The 27786-nt window shown below is 42.8% G+C and overlaps 1 protein-coding gene across 3 annotated transcripts in view; it reads left to right on the top strand.

Annotated features, from left to right (window-relative positions):
- Positions 1-1817: 1817 nt before the first annotated feature.
- The window catches only part of FBXO34 (F-box protein 34), a 96260-nt gene continuing 70291 nt past the window's right edge, over positions 1818-27786 (top strand). For all 3 annotated transcript variants that reach the window (XM_042464641.1, XM_042464649.1, XM_042464633.1), the window contains exon 1: positions 1818-2077. The gene's annotated coding sequence lies outside the window, so the exon portion shown is untranslated. The remainder of the gene's footprint in view (positions 2078-27786) is intronic.

Here is a 27786-nt window from a genome sequence, read left to right as displayed (position 1 = left end):
GCGGGGTATGGAAAAAAAGAGCTGTGTTTGCACTACTGCTCTGATAGTCTTGGAGACAGGGAGGACTGGGCAGGCAGGGAGAGCTGACCAATCCAAGCAGGATTTGTATACAAGTTTTCCTGCTAAGTACCTGCATGTGATAAGCATTTGAATTAAAATTACCATATTGAAATCAAATCTGATGTTTTTTAAAAAATTATTTGGTATGCGTTGGAAGAGGGGTAGTCTTATACGGTGAGTATATCCCAAACTCTATATTTTAACTGGAAAAGTTGGGGGTCGTCTTGTATGCCCAGTTGTCTTATATGCCAGAAAATATGGTACAATATTGTATATAAAATTAGTATCTGGTTAAGTGCACAAGATGTATAGAAAACATAAATGAATTTCATTTGCACATTTGGGTCCCATCTCCAAGATTTTCCATTATGTACTGTATATGCAAATATTCCAAAATCTGGAAAAAATATATATCCTGAAATCTAAAACACTTCTGATCCCAAGCATTGAGGATATGAGAGACGCAACCTGCATTACTGTTATTATTATTATTTAACTGCCTTCAAGTCGATTTCACTCTATGGGACTCTGTGAATGAGAAACCCCCAGTCACCCTAGCCTCTGCTCAGGTCTTGCAGACTCAGGGCTATGGCTCCTCTGAGTTTTATCCCTCTAGATCAGGGGTAGGCAATCTTTTTGAGCTGGGGGCCGGGTTGCTGTCCCTCAGACAACTGGGGGGCCGAAGCCAAAAAAATAAAGAATTAAATAATTTTAAAATCAATCAATAAATAAATAAACCGGGACAAATGTAGGACAAAATTTTCAAATGGAGGGCACTTTTTAAATAAAAAAATGGAGGACACGCAAAAAAATTTGCTGATTTTTAAAAAAATGTTAAGATAAATGCATGTTTCTAAGGCTTCTATAGACAATTGCCCCACGATGCCCCTCGCGCGAGACGCCAAAGGCCCTGGCGGCAATCAGCAACAGGACCGGGCTGGGGCTGGTCCCAAGGCCTTGCTGGGCCGCATCCAGCCCGCGGGCTGCAGGTTGCCTACCCCTGCTCTAGATTGTGGCCTTCCTCCTTTCCTATAATCATTTATTATTATTATTATTTAGTATTATTATTAACCATCATCATCATTTGTTGTTGTTGTTGTATTACAGTAGAGAACAAGCATGGCGTCATGTTCTGAGAGGTTGGGAATATGAACAGAGAGATCTGTTTTAACACCGTAATGATTTAATTCCTTTTTTTAATGTCCTTTTCTCTCTCTCTCTCTCTATATATATATATATGTTTTTTATAATTGTACTTTTTAAATATTAATGTTCTTGGGAAAAGAGAGAGAGACAAATAAATTATTCTTATATAAATTATTATTATTCTTATATATATTTTAAAATGTTGGTCTTGTTTTAAAAGGTGTTACTATGTATATATGGATATATTTCAGCCTGTCCTACACCGCTTTGATTGCTCGGGATAAAAGTTATATATGATGATGATGATGATGATGATGATGATAGAATTGCCAGGGTTGGCTAGCCTTGCTCCAGGGGGGTTCAAAGCGGCCTCAAAGCGGGTTATATCCCCCACTTTTGGGCCTGGTTGGCCCTGAACTCCCCTGAGGCCTTTTCCTCCTCCTTCCTTCCTTCCTTCCTGGGCTGAAAGGCAGGCATTGGTCGGAGGCCGGCGTCCCTCCGTCCCTGGCACCAAGCAAGCAAGGAAGGAGGGAGGGAGGGAGGCCTCAGTGGTTCCAGGCCCAGCCTGGCTCGCTCAGAGGCGGGAAGAAGAAGAAGAAGAAGGGAGGCCACTGCCTGCTCCCTCGGCCTGGGCCTGCCGCCCGCCCGCCCGCCTTGTTCTTGTGCTCCGCCCCGGGCCTTGGATTGGAGAGCGGGCCTGGGCCCGGGCTCCTCCCCGCCGAAGACACCGAGGGAGGGAAGGAGGAGAACCGAGGCGGAGGAGGAGGAGGCAGCACCGCCAGCAGCAAGAAGGAGGCTGTAGGCATCATCAGAAGAGGAGGAAGCGGCGCAGGCCCCTCGGCGGCAGCAGCAGCAGCAGCAGCAGGGCCAGGTAGGCAGAGGCCCCAGGCCCGGAGGAGGAAGGGCCCTGGGCTCCAGGAAAGGGACAACGGGGGACCCCTTCGTCCGCCCCGCGCTCCCCGACGGAGAGCCAGGGGCCACGATGGAGGGGGAGCCAGGGAGAGGGAGAGAGTGTGTGTTCGTGTGCGCGTGTCTATGGGAGTGTGTGCGCGTGTGAGAGAGGTTGTGTGTGTATGTGAGAGTGTGAATGCGTGTCTGAGTGTGAATGCACCGCGTGTGTGACAGATATGTGTGTGTGTGAGAGAGAGAATTGTTTGTGTGAGAGGTGTGTGTGAGACAGATGTGTACTTGAGAGAGAGAGAGAGAGTGTGTATGTGCGTGTTAGTGAGGGAATTGTTTCTGTGAGAGGTTGTGTGAGAGACACGTGTGCACGAGAGAGAGAGACAGAGTGTGGGTTTATGTGTGTGTGTGTTACTGTGAGAGAATTGTTTGTGTGTGAGAGAGTGTGAATGTAATGTGTGTGAGATATGTGTGTGCGCGTGCGTGAGTGTGTTTATATACGTGTTAGTGAGAGATGTCTGAGAGATTGTGTATATCTGAGAGTGAATGTGCAAGTGGGAGAGGTTGTGTGAGTGTGTGTAAAAGAGTGTATGAGAGATTTGTCTGAGTGCCTGTGTGTATAACAATGTGTGTCTGAGGGGGGGTGTGTGTCTCTGAGAGGCAAGAAATTGTATGTGTGTGAGAGATTTGTGTGTGTGTGTGTGTGTTTGAGAGAGGGATTATGTGTGTGTGTCTGAGAGAGAATGTGTGCCATATCTATGAGAGAGAGTGTGTGTGTCTGAGAGTGGTGTGTGTGTGTGTGTATCTGAGAGAGAGAGAGATTTTGTATGTGGGTCTGTGTGAGAGAGAGAGAGGGCCTCCCAGGCTCCTTCCCCATCTCTTTTGGGGCGCTGTGTGTGTCTATGTGTGAGAAGGAGGGAGTATTAATGGGATTTCTCTAATTTAGCTTCTTTTCATTGCTATCATCATCATCATCATCATCATCATCATCATCATTTTAAGGCCTTGTTGCGCCAACACAATTGCAGCAAGGAAATCAAAACTGCACACATTTGGAAGAAACCCGCCCCCCCCCCCCCCACACAAAAGCACTCCCCAAAGTGCCACTCCTGCAATTGACAACCAGCCATGCTCAACCTCATATAAATTGTAGTACTGTATTGGGGCTTTTGTAGGGCGATTGTTGTTATTGTGGGTGGGGAGTAGGCTGTGAGTTTGGGCTGTGGAGTTTGTGTGTGTCTGTCTCTGTGTTTGTTGTTGTGTGCATTTGAGTCGTTTTTGACTTACAGCAACCCTGGTTTTCTTGGCAAGATTTCTTCCGAGAAGGTTTGCTGTTGCCTTAGGCTGAGAGAGTGTGACTTCCCCAAGGTCACCAAGTGGACTTCACAGTGGCTCTCTCTGTATATGTGCATGTGCCTTAGACAATTTGAAGGCATATGCACATATATCAGTCTGTGGCAACCCCATGAATTTTGTAGGGTTTCCTTTCAGAGTTGGTTTTGTTGCCAGTTCTTTCCTCTGAAATAGAGCCTCCAGCACCTGAGATTCCTTGGTGGTCTCCCATCCAGGTACTCACCAAAGCTGACCCTGCTTAGTTTCCAAAGTCAGACTGACTCTGGTGCCTTTATGGTGGTTAGCGCCAGTATAGAGAAACATTCACGTATTTGTTTTATTTGGCTCCCATCCTTTGGGTAAGGGCCTCCCTTTCCAATCTGTAATTCAGGATTAGGAAGAAGATTGGAAATGGAAATGTAACTCCAACCCTATATAGTTGGGGTCCTACTGGAGGCTGGGGATTTGGGATCAGGACTTTTTTCCCTTTCAGGGCTAGAAATTCTTTACGTTTATGGTTTTGGATTATGAGGGATCCGCTTCTCCTTTCAGATTCAGGGGACTGTTTCAGGCCAAGGTTTCTAATATACTGTACCCTACAACCTATGACGGTTAATAGACCATGCAGCACACCGTTTAGGGTTTGGTCTTGAGTAGAGGAGCACACGAGAGCCACCATCGCATTTTGGTTTGAGTGTTGGACTATGACTGTGGAAACCAGGGTTCGACTCCCAACTTGGGCATGAAACCCATTTGGTGACCTTGGGCAAGTCACACACTCTCAGCCTCAGGAAGGCAATGGCAAACACCCTCTGAACAAATCATGCCAAGAAAACCCCATGACAGAGTCACTGTAGGTTGGAAACGACTTGAAGGTGCACAACAACAAACAACAAGAGGAATACAGATGGGGCAGCTGCTGTTTTTGGATATAGGGAAAAAGATTTCCTCTTTTCAGAAGGAAGGAGGGATTTAAGATTGGGGTTTTCTTTTCCCTTTTATGGTTATTCAACTGTTTACACTGAGGTTTTAGGGCAGTAATTCCTAAACTCTCACCTTCCATGCGTTGTGGACTTCAGCTCCCAGAGTCCTAGACCATTGACCAAGACAGCTGAGGCTTCTGGGAACTGAAGTACAAAAAAAAAAAACCCAGAGGACCAGAGTTTGGGAATTGCTGTTTTAGGGAGTATCTTGAAATAAATCTATCTACCTATATATCTATATCTATATCTATCCATCTATCTATCTATCTATCTATCTAGGGGTAGCCATGTTGGCCATCCAAACAGTGATGCAGCCTACCATCTGAACTAAGACCAGAAACAGAAAATGCAGGCCTATGACTAACATGTTCAATTCCCCCCCCCCCCCCGTTTGCCGGATGAAGAAGCCAGTGTGACTTTGAAAGCTTGTAACATGTAACTGTGCATTTTGGTTGGCCCAATAAAGGCATCATTGTTTGGATGCTATTGTTTTAGGGAGTGTTCTTCCCCTTCCGTAGATGGAGTTGCCCCTATACCAAGCTCACTCCCCATAGATTAAAGGCAGGATTAGACCACAGCACTTTTCCCCGCTCCCCAGTATCCCCTGGAGGACCTAGAGATTCCTAGAGAAAACACTTCTCTAGCCATTTTCACATCCTCCAGTGTGATTCTGTGGGCATCTTCTGGCAGATGTTGACCATAGAGTTGTGTTGGAGGGCCTAGAGATTCCTAGAGAGGTGTTCGCTCAGGATAAAAAAAGTTCGTTTGTTTTTTAATTTGTGGTTTTTCCACATTCGCTGGGTCCTGTGGCCCTAATCCCAGTGAATGTGGAGGGCCCACTGTACATGAAAATTCGTTAAGAGTTAATGCGTGGCTGTTTTTCTGGCTCTGCTCAGATGTTTGCAAAGATGAGAGGTGCTAAGATACCTTTGCTTCCTAGGACATGAATGAAGCATGAATTTTGTTGCATGAATCATATAACCCTGGATACATGTTTTCCTCCCAACAACATTTCATAGGTAAAATTAAATATATAAGGTATCTCTTCTTTCCATACTGAAAATACTGTGGGTCTTGAGTATGGCTTCCTATGGCCCCCAATTTTCCATCCCTCGCCCCTTTGATATTTTTCAGTGTTTTGGTTAAAAAGAGTCCATCATGACAGTGATTCTTGCTTGTGATATGCATAACATATATGACATGCTCATTGTTATGAGGTGTTTTGTGATATTCCCTGCCAGCAGTTTACATTGGGGTGGTACCCCACCATCCTCTGGAGGTTTGTTACACTACACTGCAACTCCCAGCACACCTTGGCCTTGGTGGCATGGCTTTCTGGGACTTGTAGTCCAGCAGCATTTGAAGGCCTCATGATTCTCATAGTTGTTTCGGCAGAATTGAAGCATAATGCTTCTTTGTGGACTTTATGGCTACAGATGTATGGGAGATGCTTTGAGATATTGAAGAAGCAATTTCAGTAATACTATATAAAGGCTACATTTATTCCAGGACTACAAAATCTGTATCACCTCAGTTTTGAGGAGCTATTTTGCCCATCATACCACACTATTGGCTCAGCTAAGGAGGACAGTTGGTGAAGTTCTGGAACATTTAGAGCAGTGGTTCCCAAACCTTGATCCTCCAGATGTTATGGACTTCAGGTCCCAGAATTCCTGATGGTTGGCCAAGTTGGCTGGGTCTTCTGGGAATTGGAGTCCAAAACACCTGGAGCAACAAAGTTTGGGAATCACTGATTTAGAAGGTCATATGTTTCTGTTGTTGTTGTTTTGCTCTCTTCCTTTAAGTTGATTCTGACTTATGGAGACCCTCTCCAGGGGTGTTAAAGCAATTTGACACCAGTTTAACTGCCATGACTCCATATTACACAATCCTGGGATTTGTAGTGTGGTGAGACACCAGAGCTCTCTGACAGAACAAGCTAAATGCCTCACCAAACTACAAATCCCAGGATTCCACAGGATGGAGCCATGACAGTTAAAAGTGGTGTCAGACTGCTTCATTTTTGCAGTGTGGATACATCCCTAGAGTTTCTTAGCAAGGTTTATCAGAGGAGGTTTGTCTTCCTCTTAAACTGAGAGGCTGCGAGTTGCCCAAGGTCTCCCAGTGGATTTCTGTTGCTGAGCAGAGATTCAAACCCTAGTCTCCTGAAGCTGTAGTCCAACACTCAAGCCACTACATTGTGGTGATCCCATGGGTTCCCCATTCCTACTTTATTCAAAGCTTAGCCTTGTAGTGTGTAATCCCCACCATAGCAATGATGGGAAACTTCATTTTGTCATATTTGGCTCAGTTGGGGGGGAACTTAATTCATTGATGAAAAAGCACCTCTGACATTATTGTTGCTGCTTGTGGTGACATTCCAGGGAGGGAAAAACTATTTCCCACCTTTAAATAGCATTCGCACTCTCTCAGCCTCAGAGAATGGCAGTGGCAAACCCCCCTAAAGAAACTTGCCAAGATGACCCCATGATAGGTCTTAGGGTTGCCATAAATAATAAAAAAGTGACTTGGAAGCAACAATAAGAGTGAGCCATTGTAGCTAAGAGGATTTTACTTCAGCTCCTTTCTTTCCAAGGGTACTCATGCCCTTGAAGTTGCTGCACTGTTTGGAGGAGAAATGTGAAATAAAGAGGAAATTAGGGAAATGTTTGCCACTAGCCTCCTCCTGTCCTCCCTATTTTTTCCACTGTGAAACTGTGTGGACACTTACTCTAGACATGATCTACTGCCACACTCTGGAGACTGGCTGTGGATGTGATCTATGCATTTTCACTTTTCACTCTAGCACTGAAATGAGGCTGTAGATCTGTTGTTATGTGCTTTAAAGTCATTTCCAAACATAGCACAGGGGTTTCTTGGCAAGATTTTTGCAGAGGGGTTTGCCTTTGCCTTCCTCTGAGGCTGAGAGGATGTGGCTTGCCCAAAGTCATCCAGTGGGTTTCCATGGCTGAGCAGGGCTTTCAATCCTGGTCTCCGGAGTCATAGTCCAATGCTCAAATCACTTACACCATGCTGCCTGTTTTATACATTTTATATTCTTTTAAAACAATAAATCAGTCTCCTGTCCTCTCTGCAGACCTGCTTTCATTTTTTTCAAGGCAAAATGAGAAACTCTTTGGAGTCCATTAGCAGATGATGGTGCATTGATAGCCAAGCAGTGAAGATGGGTGGGATTACAAACCATCATGGAGGACAATGTAAGCCATATTTCTGAATCAGGTGAAATTAAGGCTCTACACTTGTGCATCAGGGCTGGCTCTTACAGTTGCAGCAAAAATACTGAAGATAGTGTCAGAGAGAAGGCTAGCCTGACCCCTTCTTCCTAATTTGCTAGTTTTCTTACCATATTCTAATATTAAAATATCCCAGCTCCCCCTCTGTAGCCTAAAGTGGTACAGTCCTGGTAAAAGGGTTATCATTTTTCATTCCGCTAAATATATAAACAGGTTCTTGCCAGTTTGTGTATCCATAGTGCCAAATTGCCCATCAAGAATAAATTCCGTTCCATGCAAACTGGTGGTACAGAGCCTTAATGTCTTGGTAGGGCTCCTTACATGGAGAGTGTTTTCATATAAATACAGCCTGTGCCGATTTTTTAAAATCTGTGGAAATGCAGTCTGTTAAAAATCTTTTACGAAACTGCTACCAGTCTTGTCCTTGTTTTTGTTCCTGTATGATCAATTTTGTTCCCTTCCTTTCCTTCTGTCTCATTGCTGTGTGACGGTTACATAAAGAGGGTATTGTGAAAGTGGATTGGACAGAGTGTCGTCAGATGCGCAGTGGCACTTCTGAATTTGCTGATAATGCTCTGTAACGTGCTTGGAACAGTGTGCGCAGAGTGAGATGGCATCATGTTTAAAATATTCAGCATGTTAGCAATTCTGTAAAATTGCCCCCCCCTTTTTTTTTATAAAGCCTTCATGTTGCATCGCTACTAATTGCATGGTTTAATATAGGTTAAATATGCTTATGCCATTTGTTTAAACAAAGGAGGTAATGATAGCAGCTTGGTGTTGAGGCTTCCTAGGGAATGGTGATGGAGCACATTTTGAGCCATGGTGGCAAAGACGTTATTAGGTTGCCAGCTTGAATCTTTTATTAACAAATGGAAGAATGTGACCCCAGGTTGCTGAGCTGGTTTTTGTGTATGTATGTGTGTTTTCAAAGTTCAGCCTTTCTCAAATGGTTCTATTTATAAATGTCAACACATATGAGTAGACTAATAAGAATTTGCGGTGATTTGTTAACCCGAAAACCATATCTCATTGAGAGAATGAGAGTTAACAATGCCTCCACAGACCTATGGACAGCCATGTTGCCTAGAAATACAGTAGTGAGAATTGTAGTACTGTACATAAGGATAGCATCAAGTTTGGGGGAGGTTGCTTTAATCCATTTTATGCTTGTTTTCTAGTTGTTTCCTGTACAAACATACTTAGTGGGCAAGGATCATGGTACTTAAACATATTTTGATTTGATGCCCCATGATAGGAAAGTATACAGCTTGTCTTCATATATCTGCTCCAAAGGCTCACTCACCCTGCAAGTTGGGAAGGAAGGAGGAATACTGTATTCTCACTATGAAAGCAGATACAGTATCCTTTCTCACTCCATTATGTAGGTATTCATTGGTTAAGAATATAAATATTCAATGCATCTTCTCAGTTCTAAGTGTAATCTAACTCTTGCTTGTGACCCAATGAGGGTTACTTGTAGTTGACCTTGTGCGATGCTCAAGTCATGAGCTTCTTAAAGGACTCAGTTCAAATTCCAGCTCAGATGTGGGCTTGTTGTTAATCTGTCTTGTGAAGAATCTATCTCGAGTCATTCATGGTCCCCTCTTGAAGATGGAGATAATGATGGTTTTGTGGAGATGAATGAGAATGTTGCCACAGGCGCTACTTCCATCTTAACTGCTACCTGGCCTTGGAGGAAGAGAAGGAGAAGCAAGCACAGTTCCATCATGTCTAGGCCCAGAGAAAGTTGAAATACCCTCCTTCTAACTTAACTGCTACCACCATGGCTTTGGAGAGAGAGAAGGAGAGGCAGGCACAGCAACACCATGCCTAGCCCAAAGGAAGATGAAAGGCCCTCCCTGCATCTTAACAGCACCATGGTCTTGGAAGGAGAGAGGAACTGGCAGTATCTGCTGGACTTAGTCCCCTTCCCCTCTGTCATTCCCTTCTCCTTTTGTGTCATGTCTTTTTGAATGTAAACCTGAGGGAAGGAATCTGTCCAATTAACAATCTGTAAACTGCTCTGAGAGCCTGTGTGGCTGAAGAGAGGGGTTTAAGTATTCTAAATATAAGGAGATTCCAAAGGAAGCACTTGTTTCAATTTGAGGGGTGGGGGGTAATGGTGGATTGAGGTTCAAGGGATGGTTTTGAATGCGTCACTAGCTATAACCCTACTAGTTTAATCCATCCTTGGTTCTCCCCTGACCCCAAGTTTGTTATGTTTGCATGAGTCTGTATGATTGTGGAATGTCTTTCTTTTACAAAAAAAGTGGCTTATCTGTATGTGGAGATGGGGTATGCTTTGTTATCTAAGAACTTGGCAACAATTATCACATCATAGCCTCATTTTTGCCAGGGGTGGGATGGTTAAAAACTCTGATACTCTCCAGAAGACAAGCAGAGAAGACTATAGGCGTCTGAGTCTGGAAGAGTTACTTTGGGGATTACAACTCCCAGATTCCCCCAACCAGCATGCATATTGGAGGTGGCGGTGGCGGCAATCTTTAGTCTCCAAAGTTTTTAAGTGCTGTCTAGCACAAAGGGACCAGGAACTCCTGCCGATTTCCCCCATTATACTTGTTCTGGACATTTAGTTATTAAGTGGAACATAGGGATAAGCAGGGAGGGTGTTGTTCTGCTTCCGTATGTGTTGGTCTGTGAGGTCTCTCCCAGCTTCTTTGCCCTTTCCACAAGAGAGCTTTACAATTCTGGAGCTAGATTTTTAAGCACAGCTGCCCAGGCAAATCAGGCCCAAACTCTCCTTGGAAGCAAAGATGACTAGCTGAGGTTGTCTTACTTTGGCCATATCATATCACAGAGTTGGAAGAGACACCAGCGGTCATCCAGTGTAGGAAGACACAGTTGAAGCACCCGCCACAGATTACCATCCAGGCTCTGTTGAAAGATCTCCAGAGAAGGAGACTCCACCACACTCTGAGGCAGTGTGTGTTCCACTGTTGATCAGCTCTGACCGTCAGGAAGTTCTTGCTAATGTTGAGGTGAAATCTCTTGCTGTAGTTTGAATCCATGGCCCTGGGTCCTATTCTCGAGAAGAAAGGACTCATTAGAATAGACTATAAAACTTGGTAACATGGGGGGAGTAATGTAGAACCAGTGTGGTGTAGTGGTTTGAGTGTTGGGCTATGGCTCTGGAGACCAAGGTTTGATTCCCAGCTCAGCCATGAAATCCACTGGGTGACCTTGGGAAGGCAATGGCAAACCTCCTCTGAACAAATCTTACCAAGAAAACCCCATGATAGGTCTGTCTTAGGGTTGCCATGTTGGAACAATATAGAGGGCAATAGGAAAAGAGGAAGACCACATTCCAGATGCATAGACTTGAGTTTTTAGGAGCTGAGCAGGGCGGTGGAGGATAAAGTGACTTGGAGGTGTTTCATACATATGGGACAAAGTCTACTCAAAAGCACTTAACAACAAACAAAAACCCAGCTTGATGAGTGTCATCAGCAGCTCTGCTCTGGCAAAGGAAAGCTAAATATCTTCAGTTGCTTTTTCCCACTTAGCCATTTTCTGTGTTGGTGACACCCAGATTTTAAGTCAACTTTACATATGGAAACTACACCAGACAATTTCAGAGCAGAAGTGAGAATCATTTGGCCCTCAAGCTGTTGATGGACTCTAACTCCCAACATTGCTCACCACAGGCTATACTGGGTAGGGCTGCTGGGAAATGCAGCCCAGCAGCTTCTGGAGGGCCATATAATTGGAACTCCACTTCAGAGCATGTGGTGACAATTTACAAACTAGCTAACATCTCTCCAGGGGCTAGCCCTAGGTGTTTTAATCCCAGGTGTTGATATATGAGACTGGAACCATTGGTGTAATGCATGGGCAGAATCATAACCTAGTGGGAAAATAAACAGTAGATTTCAGATAGTGGTATGGTATTGTGTTTGATTTTTTAATGTCTTCAGCCTTCTTTCCCCATTGCACTTGTTTCTGTCATAAAACTTTGCTTGTCCTCTGGAGTTTGGCCTTTGCAATCATAACTGGCAAGTTTTCTGCAGCGCGTTTCCTCTTTAATAAACGGCTAACCTTATGCTTCAGGGACTGGGTGTGTTTGGGATACTGAGGGCTGAGCAGAGGGAGGGAGTGCCTTGTGCAGTTTTCCAAACAGCTATGGAGTGAAAGAACCTCATTCAAGAGCTGAGCTTGATATCGCATCCAGCTTATGCCTGCTGCTGTGTGGCACTGTTTGTCAATGGCTTTTATTGGGTTCTCAATAAACACATGGCAGCAGAAATAAAACCTTGTTAAACAATCGACCAATCGTTAAACAACCAACACCACTCCCTTACATTTGCCCTGCTTCTAACCATTCTAGAAAAGATTTAAAAAAAACAGCACCCTGTCTGTATAGCTTATTTTCATTTCTAGGTTGTAAATTTATTTAAATGTTAACACTGCAAGGATATGGAACTTCTTGTACAGTGCAGTGGCTAGATCCTCAATGCCCAAAAGGCTGTCTTATATACACCTGCAAAAAATGCCTTCCCTCTTTTAGCTCTGGTTTCAAACCTGGTTATGGTACTTGGTTCAAACATTTATGCTACTTGGTTCAAACCTGCCTTGAATCCCATTGTGGGAGAAAGGCGGGGTATAAATCCTTGAAATAAACAAATAAACATTTAATTCCACACCTTTAGTGGTCATTCTCTTTCCTGTGGGTTGTATGTGTTTTAAGGCAACAATGCATTAGCTGCTTTCTGAAAGTGCCAGTTTAAATGTTTGATGTATCCTGCCCAATATGACTTTATAGAAATCAAATATATATCCTACAACCAGCAATTTTCTGTGTTAAACCTCTTCTTCTAAGTATTCCTTCCTTTATTTACTGATTTGTTACATTGATGTCCTGTTTTTCTTCTAGTGAGCTCAAGGATGCATATCCTTATCCCCACTTCTCAGTGCATCCCTGTGAGGTAGGTCAGGCCGAGAGAAAGAGAGAAAATGAACAAACGTTTGACTTGTTCCAGGCCACTCATTCTAATCACCATACTGTATTGCATCTGCTGCACTGTCAAGACCAACCAGTATAGTATTAGCACTTTCTGTGATCACTGTTCTTTGTTTTGTGTGATAATACCTCACATTTTTATAGAATAAGGTGCTTGTCAACATGAGATCCTAACACTCTTGGCACCTATCTCAGTGGTTGTCCAGAATCTGGAAGAATGAAGAATCACAGAGTTGGAAGATAACACAAGGGCCATCCAGTCTAACCCCCTGCCATGCAGGAAGACACAAAAGGACATAATACAGAGTGCAGGAGTATACAGTCAAAAAGACTTGCAACCCACAAACTGTATGCAGTACCAGATTTATATTGTGCCATTTCCCCCTCCTAACTAACAATGGAGCTATCATTTTTTTCTATCATATGAATCTGGTTTCTAAAACCACAAAACATTGGCAGGTTGCTTGAAGGATAAGTATTTTGGCCAAAGCCAAATTGATAGCATAGAGACAAACATTTTCAACAAACTTGAGTTTAAGATGCTCTTATATGCAACATAGAATCTCATTTTTCTTGATGCACTTGGAGAACTTCTGAGCATATGGGTGAAGATGTAGCTTGTATCTGGTGACAGATTTGGTGCTGAGTCTGCAAGTTATAGTACTTGGATGGATATATTCCTTTGTGTTCCAACTTAAAAAGAGTTTCTTGTGAGTAGAAGAGTCAATCACTTGGGGATAGCTGCATAGCTTCATGGGAGTGTGCTTGCCCTGAAGCAAGGGGAGAGTGAGGGGAAGGGGGATTTCACACATTTCTTCATTCCCTTTCTCTCTCTTTCTGGATACAATTCAAAGTACTGTTTTAGCTTTTTGAACCCTTTGGGGCTTAGGTATATGAAGAGCTGTGTGCTTCTATCCAAAGCGACAGAGCCATTTACATCCCTATGGCAGGTTTTTTCCCTGAGTGCTCTCAACATTGGAGGTGAGATGGGTGGTGACTGGGGAGAGGGCCTTTTTGATTTGTGTGTGTGTGCCTTCAAGTCATTTGCCAATATATGATGACCCCATAATTTCATAAGATTTTCATATTCAAGGAATACTCAGGAGTGATTTTGGCTATTCCTTCCTTTGAAATAGAGCCTACAGCACCCGGTATTCATTGTTGGTCTCCCATCCAAGTACTAACCAGGTCTGACTTTGCTTAGCTTTCAAGATCAGACAGGATCAATTGCCTTTAGAGATGGCATCCTAATTAAGGAATACTGCCTCCACAGAGGTCTTTCTTCTTTTCAGATGCCAAGTTATAAATCCTTATTTGCCAAGCTATTAACAAACAGACAATTTGAACCTATTTGCTGAGAGTGTTTGCATTGCCTGTTTGATAATGGCCCTAAATTATTTGTACCATACGGTGTTGCTTTACTTTCTAGCAAACACTGATATGTTTTTTTAAAATGTAATTCTTTTAGTTAAAATGTCTTTTCATTTCAGATTATATTTTTTGTCCTGGTATGGAAATTATTTGTCTAAATGCTCTGAAGTTGGGTATATATCTCTTACATGAAGAATTTCTGAAACATAGCCATTTGTTTTATACTGAATCAGACCCTTGATCTGTCTTGCCCCGTAGTGTTAACACGGACTGGCAGCAACTCTGCAGAGTTTCAGACAGGATTCTTTCTTAGCCCTACCTGGAGATGCTGGGGATTGATTTGAAACCTTCTAGCGAAACAGGTGCTATTCCAGTGAACTAAGGTCCCTCCCTCCTCTTAGCCCATAGCTAAGTGTAGTTGGTAGAAAAGCAGTGTCATGTGATTCTGCCAAGTACAAAGAGAATAAATAGAATCACAGACTTGGAAGAGACCACAAGGTGCATTAAGCCAAACCCCATTTTGCCCTGCAGGAAGACACAGTCAAAACACTCTCTACAAATGGCCATCCAGCCTGTTTAAAAACCTCCAAAGAAGGAGACTCCATCATTCTTTGAGTCTTCCACTGCCAAACAGCTTTTACTGTCAGGAAGTTCCTCCTAATGCTTAGGTGGAATCTCTTTTCCTGCAGTTTGCATCCATTGTTCCGGGTCCTATTCCCTTAAACAGGTCTATCATATCACCTTTTAACCATCTCTTCTCCAGGTTAAACATACCCAGCTCCCTAAGTCTCTCCTCATAGGGCATAGTTTCCAGATCCATCACCATTTTGGTTGCCCTCGTCTGGACACCCTTTTTTAATTGTGTTGCTCAGAAGTGTGCACAGTATTCCAGGTGAGGCCTCACCAAAGCAGAATAGAGTGGTACTGTTACTTCCCTCAATCTAGATCAGTGGTTCCCAACCTGTGGGTTGGGACCCCTTTTGAACGATCCTTTCATGGGGGTCGCCTAAGACCATTGGAAAACACCTAATTACAGTTATGAAGTAGCAATGAAAATAATTTCATGGGTTTGGGTCACCACAACATGAGGAACTGTATTAAAGGGTTGCGGCATTAGGAAGTTTGGGAACCACTGATCTAGATCTACTATACTTTCATTGATGCAGCCTAAAATTGCATTGGCTTTTAAAGCAGCTACATCACACTGTTGACTCATATTCAAGTTGTGATCTACTAGGACTCCTAAACCCTTTTCATATGTACTGTTATCAAGCCAGGCATCCCCCCATCATATATCTGTGCATTTTATTTTTGGACAACCTGGCATTCTGGGGCAGCTCTGTGTAGAACACACTTCAGTTAGTCTATGGATTAAGTCATAGAAAAAAAATTAGGGGAAGGTGACATGGTTGAACATGCTATCAGCTTTCTGATTTAAGAACAGTAGTACATGAAAATCCAAACATATTTTCAGTGTAGAGAAATAAAGGCTGGTTAACAATAAGTATCTTTTTCAAATTGCCCTCTGGCAATAGCAATTTCTTCTTCTATACAAAGCAGCCCTATTTACAACTCTGGGAGTTATGTTAAGTGGTTTTGCTAGCAGATATTTTGACTGATTGAAGCCTATACACAGGCTTTGAAGCTGGCTCCTTGCCGAACAAGCTGAAAACATAGGTGTGAAAACCACAGGGGCACCATTTGCTACTCAAAAGACCAATTCTTTCCTTGACAACAGTTGATCTTGGTACTGTATTTGTTTTCCAGAAGACCCATATCTGCTCCCTTGCAAGCAGTTGTGGGGTTCAGAGGTCACTTCAACATATTTGCTTTTCCATCAATAGTGCCGTCTGACAGTTGAGTAATGAATGGTACTTATGAAAAAATGGGATTAGGCTGAACTGCTTGGGAGCTTGGATAGATAGCTGTGATGGATCTTGTTCTTCACAAAGCATAGAAAAATCTTTCTTTTTTTAATTATAGTCCCTAGGCTCCCCCCACCCCTTGTCAGCCTGCAGATTCTGGAAATTATTGTCCAAAATGTAATTTTTTCCTGTGTCTTGTAAGTAAATCTGTGTCCATTTCAGAAAAGCCTTGTGTCTCCTAGTATGTAGCTAGGAGCAAGGGTGCCATGTTGAATTGGTTGTCCACTTTGGCTACCAGAATGTTTGGGATCAATATTATTTACTTTTAAGCTCTGTACACTTTATGTAACACAATGGTTTGAGTGTTGAACCAGGATTTGAACCCCATTTAGCTGTGGAAACCCACTGGTTGACCCTGGGCAAGTCGCATGCTCTCATCCACAGAGGAAGGTAGCGGCAAACCTTGTCTGCAGAAATCTTACCAAAATGAGAGAAGGTTGTCATAAATTGAGCTGGTACATGGGAATAACAACACATCATATGATATATTTTGCATAGCAAACTTTAGCTGTAGGCATGCAAGAAATACTAAAAATGAAGATTTGGTAATATATTTTAGTTTCATATTCAGTCTATCTTGGGTGTTTTAGAAAGACTGTGCTTGTCATACACTTAGTTTTTGGGGGGAGGATTGCTTTTGAGTTAGAAAATGGACTTTTAAGTTGGCAGGAACGTTCTGGTAGTTATGGGAGGTAGAGAAGCCCTGTTTAGAATTCTAGCTGAGGGCTGCCCAGTCATTCTCTCAACTTCAATGCCACCCACAGTGCTTTGATAGCTATTTTGCATCCCAAAGTAGGCTGAGTGGAGTAATTGTGCCAGGCTTAGTGCAGCATATGCACTTGCAACCACCTCTGGCAGAAAATCTGGCCTGTAGTTTCAGGTTGTGTCACAGAACATTAGGATATGTAGGTATCATATGACGATCTTTGCTAGGGGTGTGCAGAATGTAGATCAGTGTGGTATATTAGTTAGAGCATTTCACTGTAAACAAGGTCAAGTTCCCATATAGCCATGAAACTCACGTAGTCCTTCAGACCCTGTCCTACCTCTTAGGGTTTTTGTGAGGCTAGGTTGTACAAAGTACAGTGGGCCCTTGGCATTCACTGGGGTTTGGTTCCAGGACCCCCCTGTGGATACCAAAACCCATGGCTGCTCAAATCCCATTAAACACAGTCACATAGTAAAATGGTGTCCCTTAAATAGAATGTCAAAATCAAGGTTTCTTTTCTGGAATTTATATATTTTAAAAATGTTTTCAAGGCATGGATGGTTGAATCTATGGATAAAGAATCTGCTGATATGGAGGGCCAACTGTATTGGCCAGGTCTGGGGGGGGCTCCTTGTTGCTCTGCAATAACTGAATATGCATCATAGTGCATGCTGGACTTTCTTCCAAGATAGTTGTCGGTGGCAGTTTGTAGGACTGGGCTGCTCTTTTCATTCCAAAACTCTTGATAACTTTCAAAGCAGCCAAACTGGATGCACCCATGAGAGAGAGAGAGAGAGATTCCCTCACATTTACCCTTCTTTCCTCTGTTTTTTCCCTCCACATCTTGCATTTCATCCTCTCTGCTTTTCCATTTTACTAATGCTGATTTCTGCTTCTGTCCAATTGTAATTCTTTTAAGTTTGTAATCTTCAGCAGTTATATCAAATGATGACCGGCTGAGAGAGAGTTTTGACAGATTAGAACCAGATAATGTTTGTGTGTGTTAAAAAAAAATAAGGATTAAAAAAAAACCAATTAGCAGAAAGGGCTGAAGGGAGCCGCAGAAACCTTGTACAGTCGCCCCTCCGTTTTCTTGGGGGATCCATTCGGCCCTCCAAAATGAAAACCGCCAATATTCAAGTCCCATTGGCTTGAATGGCAGCATGCGCCCCATTCTATCCCCCTCCATTTGCTGCTCACGCAAAAGCAAGGAACATGGATCCCAAGTCTGTGAAAACTGAGGGACAACTGTACATAGATGATATGGGTGTTGAGTCTTTGCCAAATTTAAAAAAAACCCTTCTTGGTTATAATTCATCAGGCTGTATGCTGGTTTGCCTTGATGGGAGTCTAGAAGGGGCTTCAGGGATTTAAAATTCATCCAATGGCAACACTGGCTTGTTTGTAAACCATTCATCTGCTATTGCAATGTCACAAACCTCCCAAATGCAATTCTTCCTATATGGTTGAATGACCGTATAGGTAGAATGTGTAATAGTTACTTTTTAGATTACAGGTCACAGCATTCTTCATCCAGTATAGCCAGCCAATGGCAATGTAAGTTGTGGGATTCTGGTAGCCCTAAACCACAAAAGGAACGTCTCCAAGCTCTGCATCTGAGTTACCCTAATGATGGCTTTTTTACATTCTGGAGATGCAACTTGCAGCTGGAAGAAGCGCTGGATATGTTATTCCTGCTGACCGCTTACTGTTGCTCTTGGCATGAAATCAGAAGTTCTGCTTTGCTGAGTCAGACCAGTGTCCGCCTCGTTTGGCTTTTCTCTGCAACACTGACCAGCTGGAGTCTTCCAGAATATTGAGTGCAGGGCAGGAAAAAGATGGCCAGTGCTGCCTTTAGGGTTCTGATGGCCCTTGAGCAAAACAAATACAGTGAAGCTTTGTTTTTAACTACCCCCAAGTTGACTTCAACATATGATAACCTTATGAATGAGGGACCTCTAAGTCTCCGTGTCTTCAACAGCTCTGCTCAGGTCTTGCAAATTCAGGGCTGTGACTTCCTTAATTGAGTCTATCCATCTGGAATGAGGTCTTCCTTTTTTATTACTACCTTCTACCTTACCAAGCATTGTTGTCTTATCTAGTAAGTCATGTCTTCTCCTGATATGTCGAAAGTACAACAATCGCAGTTTAGTCATCTTGGCTTCTAGGGAGAGGGGCTTGATTTTGCTCTAGGACACATTCATTTGTTTATTTATGGAATCCAGTACCACATTTCACATGAGTTTAGTTTCTTCCTATCAGCTTTCTTCACAGTCCAGCTTTCACAACCATACATAGGAACTGGAAATACTATATCCAACTCTGGGTACCACAATTCAAAAAGGATGTTGAGAAGTTGGAGTGTGTCCAAAGAAGGGCGACCTAAATGGTGACGTGTCTGGAAGGGTAAGGAGAGACTTAGAGAGCTGAGTATGTTTAGCTTGGAGAAGAGAAGGTTAAGGACATGATAGCCCTGTTTAAATATTTGAAGGAGTGTCACACTAAAAATGGAGGAAGCTTGTTTTCTGCAGTTCCAGAGAATAGGACATTCAGCAATGGATACATATTACGGAAAAGAGATTCCACCTTAACATTAGAAAGAACTTCTTGACAGAAAGAGCAACAGTGGAACATACTCCCTTGGAGTGAGGTGGATTCTCCTTTGGAGGTTTTTATACAGAGGCTGGATGTCCTTCTGTCAGGGGTGCTTTGATTGTGAATTCCTGCATGGCAGGGGATGGACTTGAAAGCCCTTGAGGTCTCTTCCAACTCTGTAACTCTGATTCTATGACGACATGGACAGTTCTAACTTTAATGTGCAGCTATATATCTTTACACTTTAGAATCTTGTCTGATTCCCTCATAGCTGCCTTTCCACATCCTAATCTTCTTCGATTTCTTGACAGCAATCTCCATTCTGATAAATGACTGAGACAAGGTGTGAAAAATCTTTTAACTGCTTCTGTGTCTTCATCATCTGCTTCAAATCATTATCGCATAATAAGGTGTATAATTCATTGCCACAGAATGTAGCAATGGCTGCCAACTAAGATAGCTTTAGAAGGGGATTGGATAAATTTAGAGAGACTAGGGCAAGCAATAGCTCCTAAGGATGACTGTCACATCCATTGTCAGAGGCAGGATTCTTCTGCATCACTTTATATGGCTGTCATACAACCTCTCTGTCTTCTCTTCTATGGGCTAAACATTCCCATCTCTCTCAGTCATCCTTTAGAGGGCTTGGTTTGTAGACCTTTCGCCATCTTGGTTGCCCTTCTCTTGACATGTTCTAGCTCAATGATTCCCAAACTCTGGTCCTCCAGGTGTTTGGCACTTCAGCTCCCAGAAACCTCAGCTATCTTGGCCAATGGTCTGGGATTCTGGGAGCTAAAGTCCAACATATTTGGAGCCAGATTTGAGAATCACTATTCTAGTTATCTGTGTCCTTAAACTGCGTACAGTTTTCCAGGTGGAAGTCTGACCAAAGAAGAATAGAGTGGTAATGTTACTTCCTTTAATATGGACACTAAAGAAGTAGTAGTAGTAGTAGTAGTAGTAGTAGCAGTAATAATTTTTATTTATATTTCCCGCCTCTCCCTGCAGATTGAGGCAGGATTACAACAAAAAGTAAAATCAACAATACAAAATACAAGATACAGTATTGTCTAAATAGTAGATCTGTTGATCCAGTCTAGAATGTTTTTGCTGCCATTTCACGTTATTGACTCGAGTTAAGCTTGTGGTCTATCAAGATGGTTACATCCTTTTCACATACACCTCCTTTGAAGTCAGGTCTCACCCATTGTGCATAAGTGTATATATTCATCTATTTTTTCCTGCCCAAATCTGTTGAAATTCATTTAGTTAATTTTGGCCCAACTCTCCAATCTCTTAAGTCATCTTCAATCCTGATTTCTGTCTTCTAGGTATTAACTACTCCTCCCAGTTTGGTGTCATCTGCAAATGTAGTGAGTGTTGCTTTTATTCTGTCATCCAAGTAATTTATAAACCAAAGACAGAACCCTGTGACATCTCACCTGTGACATTTCTTCAGCATGACAAATTAGGATATGAGTACAGTTGCAACATAAAATATAGGTGGAAATTGTTAACCCTCGGATGCTTTGGACTGTAACTCCCACAACCTCCTGTCACTGGCTATGCTGGTTAGGGCTTTTGAGAAATGAAGTGCAAAATAATCTGGAAGGATAAAGTTCCCCTTATTCTCATCTAGAGAGACTGACATAAAATATCATGGTGGTTTCTATCAGAACAAAATAGTTTGGACAGTTGTGGGGTTGAGAGCCAGTGTGGTGTAGTGGTTTGAGTATTGGCCTGGAAATCTAGAGACCCTAGTTCGAATCCCAACTCAACCATGGAAACTCACTGGGTGACCATGAGCAAATCACACTCTCATCCTTTGGAACAGGCAAAGTCAAAACCCCTTCTGAACAAACCTTGCCAAAAAAACTTTATGGTAGGGTTTCTTTACGGTCACTGTAAGTCGGAAGCAACGTGAAGGCACACAGCAACAAAGTTCTGTCCAAATTAACAATAAGAACGTGGGAAGAATATCTTTTAGGACAGGATTTTCCTTCTGTCTTCTCTGAGTGTGAGGGATCTGGGACAGCCATTTCTCAATGGAGGGAGCAAAGTAGTACTGTATTGTCTGTTTCTCTGATATGATGGGAGAGTCTGTGCAGTACAAAGAGTGAAAGCTTGGTAAGAGTGTAGTGTTGAACAGTGATAAACTACAGGGCATTTATTTGTTTATTATGCTGCCTTTCTTCTGAAGTGGGATCCAAGGTGGCTCACAGATAAAATGGGATAAAAACTTACCATTGGATAGAGTGCTTCCCTGTCACCTGTAGTTGGCCCTGGGGATCATGTTGAACAATCTGGGCCTGTCCTTCCTGCTGCTAAGACCCACATGTTGTTGGTTCACAGGCCTTGTCACGCCCTGCATTGAACTCTGTTGTAGAATTGTGTAAGCTTGCCCTGTTTACACAGTAGTAGGTGATCTCGTGCCAAAAATGCCTGCCCCAGGCAGGGCTGGTATATTCTGCTCTCCCCACATTTTTGTGGGATTTGCTTGTGTTTGTGTTTGTGTGTGAACCTTCAAGAGCCTGTGGACTTATGGTGACCCCATGAATTTCAAGAGATACTCTGTGGTGGTTTGCCAATTCTTTCCTCTATACCCTGTGTTTATATTTGATCTTTTCATTACCATTTTTCTTTTCTTAAAAAAGTCTAGCCTTGCAGGTAAGAACATGGTTTGGTAACCTAAGACATATAACTGCTTGTTCTTACATTTGATCAGAACCATCTGCTCCTCCTTCAGATGTTCAGCTTAAATAGCGCAAACACAATTGCTGGCATAGTACTGTTTGCCTGGAATGAATGTGTAATATAGATAAGCAAGGCACTGCTGTTGCTGTGACAGGGTTGGCACAGAAGGTCCTAAACCATATCATTGAGTCCAACCCCCTACCATGCAGGAACACACAATCAAAGCATACCCGACAGATGGCCATCCAGCCTCTTGTTTAGAAACCTCTAAAGAAGGAGACTCCATTACCCTCCAAGGGAGTGGGTTTCACTGTCAAACAGCTTTTACTGTCAGGAAGTTCCTCCTAATGTGGAGGTGGAATCTTTTGTCCTGTGGTTTGAATTCATTGTTCCAGGTCCTAATCTCTGGAACAGCAGAAAAGAAGCTTGCTCTATCCTTAATAGGACATCCCTTAAAATATTTAAAAATGGCCATCATGATACCTCTTAACCTTCTCTTCTCCAGGCTACACATACCCAGCTCTCTAAGCCACTCCTCACAGCTTCCAGACCTTTCACCATTTTGATCACCCTCTGGACATGTTCCAGCTTGTCCGTATTCTTCTTGAATTGTGGCCAGAACTTGGCACAGTATTCCACTTGAGGACTGATCAAAACAGAATGTTATTTCTCTCTGTCAAGACACTATACTGCTTAGAATTGCATTGGCTGATTTAGCTACTGCATCACATTGTTCAATCATGTTCAGCTTGTGGTCTAGTAAAATCCCTAGATCCCTTTCACATGTACTGTTGCCAAGCCACATGTCAGCTATCCTGTATCTGTGCATTTCATTTTTTCTAAGTGTAATACCTTATGTTTCTGCTGGTCGAAATTTAGTTTGTTAGTTTTGGCCAAGTTAATTAATCGGTTAAGGTCATTTTGCATTCTAATCTTGTCCTCTGGGGTATTAGCTGCCCCCTGATTAGGTGTCATTTGCAAATTTGATAACCATGCCCTCGATTGTATCATCCAAATCATTGATAAAGATGTTGAACAGCACTGGACCCAGGTCAGAAGCCTGTAGGGACCCCAGTAGTCACTTCTTGATTGAGAGGTCCTGCATAGCAGGGGGTTGGACTGGATGGCCCTTGTGGTCTCTTCCAACTCTAGGATTCTATGATTCTCTCCAGGATGAAGACGAGCCATTAGTGAGCACTCTTTGGGTTTGGTCAGTCATCCAGTTACAAATCTACCTAAAATTCACATTGTCTAGGCCACATTTTACAAACTTGTTTACAAGATTATCATGGGGGACCTTGTCAAAGGCCTTAATGAAATCAATATATGCTACATCTACAGCATTCCCTTCATCTACCAAGCTCTGTTCAGCTCTGTCTCAGGCATTCCCTTGCTTTTGTCATCTCTGGTAAAGCTGCCCTGCCTGGTTGTTGTCATACCACCTGAAAATCCATCTCGTAGCCTCTCTTGGTTCGGGCACCCCAGGTTGGTAACCCCTGATGTTCATCAAGAATGTACTGTTCCTAAAGAGGGAATTAAAAGCCAACGTGGTTTTCATCATTATCTGCCATATATACAGTACATCCTTGGGTTAAGTAGACTTGATGGACAGAATATGAACAGAGTCCATCGTATACAGCTTTTTATTTATTTATTTATTTGGCCCTCAAGGCATGGACCTGCAGATTGTGGTAAATTTCACTTTTACAGTCTTTCTTCTTTCAGAAGATGTGTGATAGCATCCTGTCCAAATGTTTACTAAGCACTTCTTTCAACAGGATGCACAAATAAGTCAAGCTTTAGAACAACTGATGTTAGCTGTAGAAAGGCTTGTGGTCACTCTTATGGTAGATGGTGATTTGTTGTTCTTTAACGTTGCAGATAGTGAGGGCTTGTTCATGCAAGTTAAAGTGTGAAGGGTTTTTTCAGCGTTGTTACCCTGAAATGAGTACCCTGTGGTTCAGGCACACACCTCGTTCTGGTCACTGTAGCTCATGTACTGGTCATGGTGTTTCTTTACAGAACTGAGAACTCCACCTTTTGACAACCTTGATATCATTGACATAGGCACGGGAAGGGAGAGAAAAGAGCCAAGTGCTTCTGTTTTCTATTTTATGTGACTGATGATTAAGCCTTGGAAAATATGAACAAACCAGAGGCTGAACTGAATCCAACAGTAGGTTTTTCCCAACATGTGAAAGTTCACTGGTGGTGAGATCAAATTTCCCCAATCTGATGAATTCCTGACGATTTGGATTACCAGCCATTGTGAGCAATGGTAAGAAATGATGGGCATTGTCATTTAAAACATATGAAGGGGACCAGATTGCAGATGACTTCTCAAGAACACCTCTTATCAAAATAGCACAAAAGTGCCTTGTCAACCGTGGAGAAAATGGAGTGACCAGTTGGTAGGATAACTTTCAGCTTCCAGTTTATGTGAAGGATGATAAATGTGTCTTCCAAATTCCTAGAGAGGAAGCTTATCAGTGCCTCTTGGTCATGACAGATGCTGCAAGAAGGTAGAGCTCTAAACCAGGAGGACTTTAGATCTGATCCTGCCGGATGTTTTAATGTCTATGGTTCCCCTTCTCATTTGAGATGTGGTGCTAGAGAAGAGTGCTCAGGATACCGTGGAGACCCAAGAAGACAAACAAATGGGTTCTAGAACAGATCGTGCCTTGAACTATCCCTCAAAACCAGGATGACTAAATTGGGCCTGTTGTACATTGGCTACATCATGAAGAAAAATTGAATCATCAGAAGAGGCAATGATGCTAGGAAAGGTGGAAGACAGTAGAAAGAGAGGAAGATCACATGCCAGATGGTTAGACTTGATCAGGGAGAACATGGGCCTGGATCTGCAGGACCTGAGCAGAGAGGTTGAAGACAAGGGGTCTTGGACATGTCTTATCCACAGGGTTGTCATGAGTTGAACTCAACTGGAAGGCAGTTAACAACAAATCAAATGGTTCCCTTATCTTAATGGTTTTTTGATGACTCCATTTGAATCATTACTTTTGTTTCAACACTATTGTCCGCAATAACCCATTTGTATTACAGCCAGCAAGATCCAGATTTTATGAATGTATTTTGTTTGTTATCTCTTAAAGTAGAATGGAACAGATTCCCTCAGCAGAGAATAGTAGAGGCATGCCATCTTTGAAAAAAATTATATAGGCAGACTTTGTTCCTTCTTCTGTACTCCTTAACACTTAGCAACCTAGGGAATTTGCATAACCTTTTCGTGAACATTAAATCTCTCTAATTGCTAGTTTGTCTGATTATTGTTTTTTTTTTTAAATGTTCCCAGCAGATCTGAACTATTTTTAGTTTGGCTTGTCATTTAGAACTAGGTGTTCTTGATAGCTATTAATTATTAAAGTTCATTGGCATTCTTTTGTTGTGCCGTGGATAGTGTTGCTATACACACACATACAAGGATCGGTACAAATACAGATTTTCACAGGAAATGCCTTTGTTCTGTTTTTAGTGACCTTTAGCAAGACTTTAAAGCAGCCGACAACATAGAAACCATTTTTACAACAGAGAAACTGGTTTTTAAAGCAAAATGTCTTCCTAGTATTTCTCTAGTTACCACTTCAAAATGTTGCAGAGGATTGGGTTGTATCCAGACCTTTGCTCATGCTGGCGGAAGGGATGAAGAGTGTGCTTTTTCTGTGGGTTTTTTGGGCTATGTGGCCATGTACTGGAAGAATTTATTCCTGATATTTCACCTGCATCTGTGGCTGGCATCTTGAGAAGGTTGCAGCATGGGAATGTGTGGAGTATATATACCGTGGGACCCTGATTTGGGAGGAAGTGATTTCCATGTTAATGGTGGAGTTAGTTTGTTAGTTGTTAGTTTGTTGTACTGTGCTGAATGGCGCAGCCTGGAGGTGTGTTGTGGAGGGAATATGCAAGGGGGATTTATGTCTATTGCATATCCCTCCCTCCCCACAGCACACCTCCAGGTGTACAGTACAACAACTCCACCATTAACATGGAAACCACTTCCTTCCAAACAAGGATCCCACAGGTATATCCATGCCACCATTCAATTAGAGAACTATCGTGAACATTGGACTATGACTTGGAGATCAAGGTTCGATTCCCTATCCAAGCATAAAAACCCCTTGGGTGACCTTGGGCAAGTCACACCCTCTCATCCTCAGAGGATAGCAATGGCAAACCCCCTCTGAAGAAATTTGCCAAGAAAACCCTATGATAGGTTCACCTTAGAGTTGCCAAAAGTAAAAAAATGACTTGGAGGCACACAACAACACAATTCAATTAGAATGTGATCTACCCACATGCATTTTGCGGGAATCCTGGCCATTTGCACATACCCCCTCCCTTGAAAAACTCCTTAAACACCACAAAAAAAAAAAGGCTTTGCAATTTTTACCAGAGTATCTCCATGTATCATCAAAGATGCACATTACTAAATATGTGGTTGTCTGATTGAGTGGATTTGGATAGCTGTCCATTTTCAGCAGAAGGAGGGAGAATAGATGTGAATGTGTGAAAATCCCCAGCAATTCATATAATGTACTTGGGTGTAGAAAAGACCTTAGTGGCACCTTGGATCCATCCCATTGTTTTAAATACTGGGGGGGGGGGGGGGGAATTCCTGATCCTTCCTGACACCCTACAAAAATAGGTTACTTTTTGGGTGTGTTTTGCATTTCTATAGTTAGTAAATAGAGTACAGTATTTGTTCCCTCTCTCTCTCTTTTTTACCTCCAAGGCAGAATCAGCTTCATTGGGTTAAATAAAAATAACAGGTAGGGCATGAGTGCTTTCATGCTCAGAGGATGTGTTTTTTCAAAATGAGAAATATTGCTTCGGTTAGCCTTTCCTAACATGGTGCCTAGATTTTCCATCATGCCCTGCCAGCATAGCCATTTGGCCTTACCTTGTAGTAAGGTAAACTGTAGACTACAGCTCTGTGTACCTATATTTACTGGCTTTTATTTGTAAATGTTGTTAGTCATTTTTGGGAGATCCTCCTCCTCCTCTCACCTTGTGAAACAAACATAGTTAAAATTAATAGCATACAAAAGTTAAAAAGCAGTAAAGCCATTATAACATTTGAAGCAAGTTCAAACAAATTAAAACAACCGCAACAAATAAAATCCCAGTGCATCATACAAGTCCTGTTGCCGCTTTAAAAAAATTCAGCCCTCAAAAGGCCTGCCAAAATAAAATAAATAGAAGGTATCTTGCAAGACAAAGGCCCTTCCAGCTGGGTACTCAATCAAGGACCAGATCAGGTTAGGTGGGCGGGGGGGGGGGCAGTGTTGCCTTGGTCTATAAGAACACCCTTCCCTTAACCAGGAACCATGTCCGGAAAACGGACTTCATTGAGTGTATCTACCTGACCCTGAAGGCCAGGGACAGTCTGGGGATTCTGTTGGTCTACTGTCCACCCCATGCGCTAACAGACTCCCTGGCCGAGCTGACACATCTGGTCTCGGAACTGGTGTTGGAGTCTCCCAGGCTTCTTGTCCTGGGGGACCTCAGCATCCCTTTCGAGGCCAGCCAAGGTCCAACAGGTGCGGCTCGGGAGTTCATGGCTACCATGACTGCCATGAGCCTGTCCCAATTGGTCTCAGGGCCCACGCATTGCGCTGGTAACACACTCAATGTCGTCTTTAGTACGGACATGGACACTCCGTGGGCAGAGGTATGCAATATCTCTGCCCTATCATGGACGGACCATTTCCTGGTTGAGGCTCAACTCAAGGCTTCTACCCATATCTCTCCCGGAAGTGGAGGATCTACTAGGATGGTCCACCCTCGAAAGCTGATGGAACCCAAAATGTTCCAAGAA

Source organism: Sceloporus undulatus, chromosome 1 (genome assembly GCF_019175285.1).
Source record: "Sceloporus undulatus isolate JIND9_A2432 ecotype Alabama chromosome 1, SceUnd_v1.1, whole genome shotgun sequence".
NCBI lineage: Eukaryota > Metazoa > Chordata > Lepidosauria > Squamata > Phrynosomatidae > Sceloporus > Sceloporus undulatus.
This window is presented reverse-complemented; position numbering and strand designations above follow the sequence as displayed.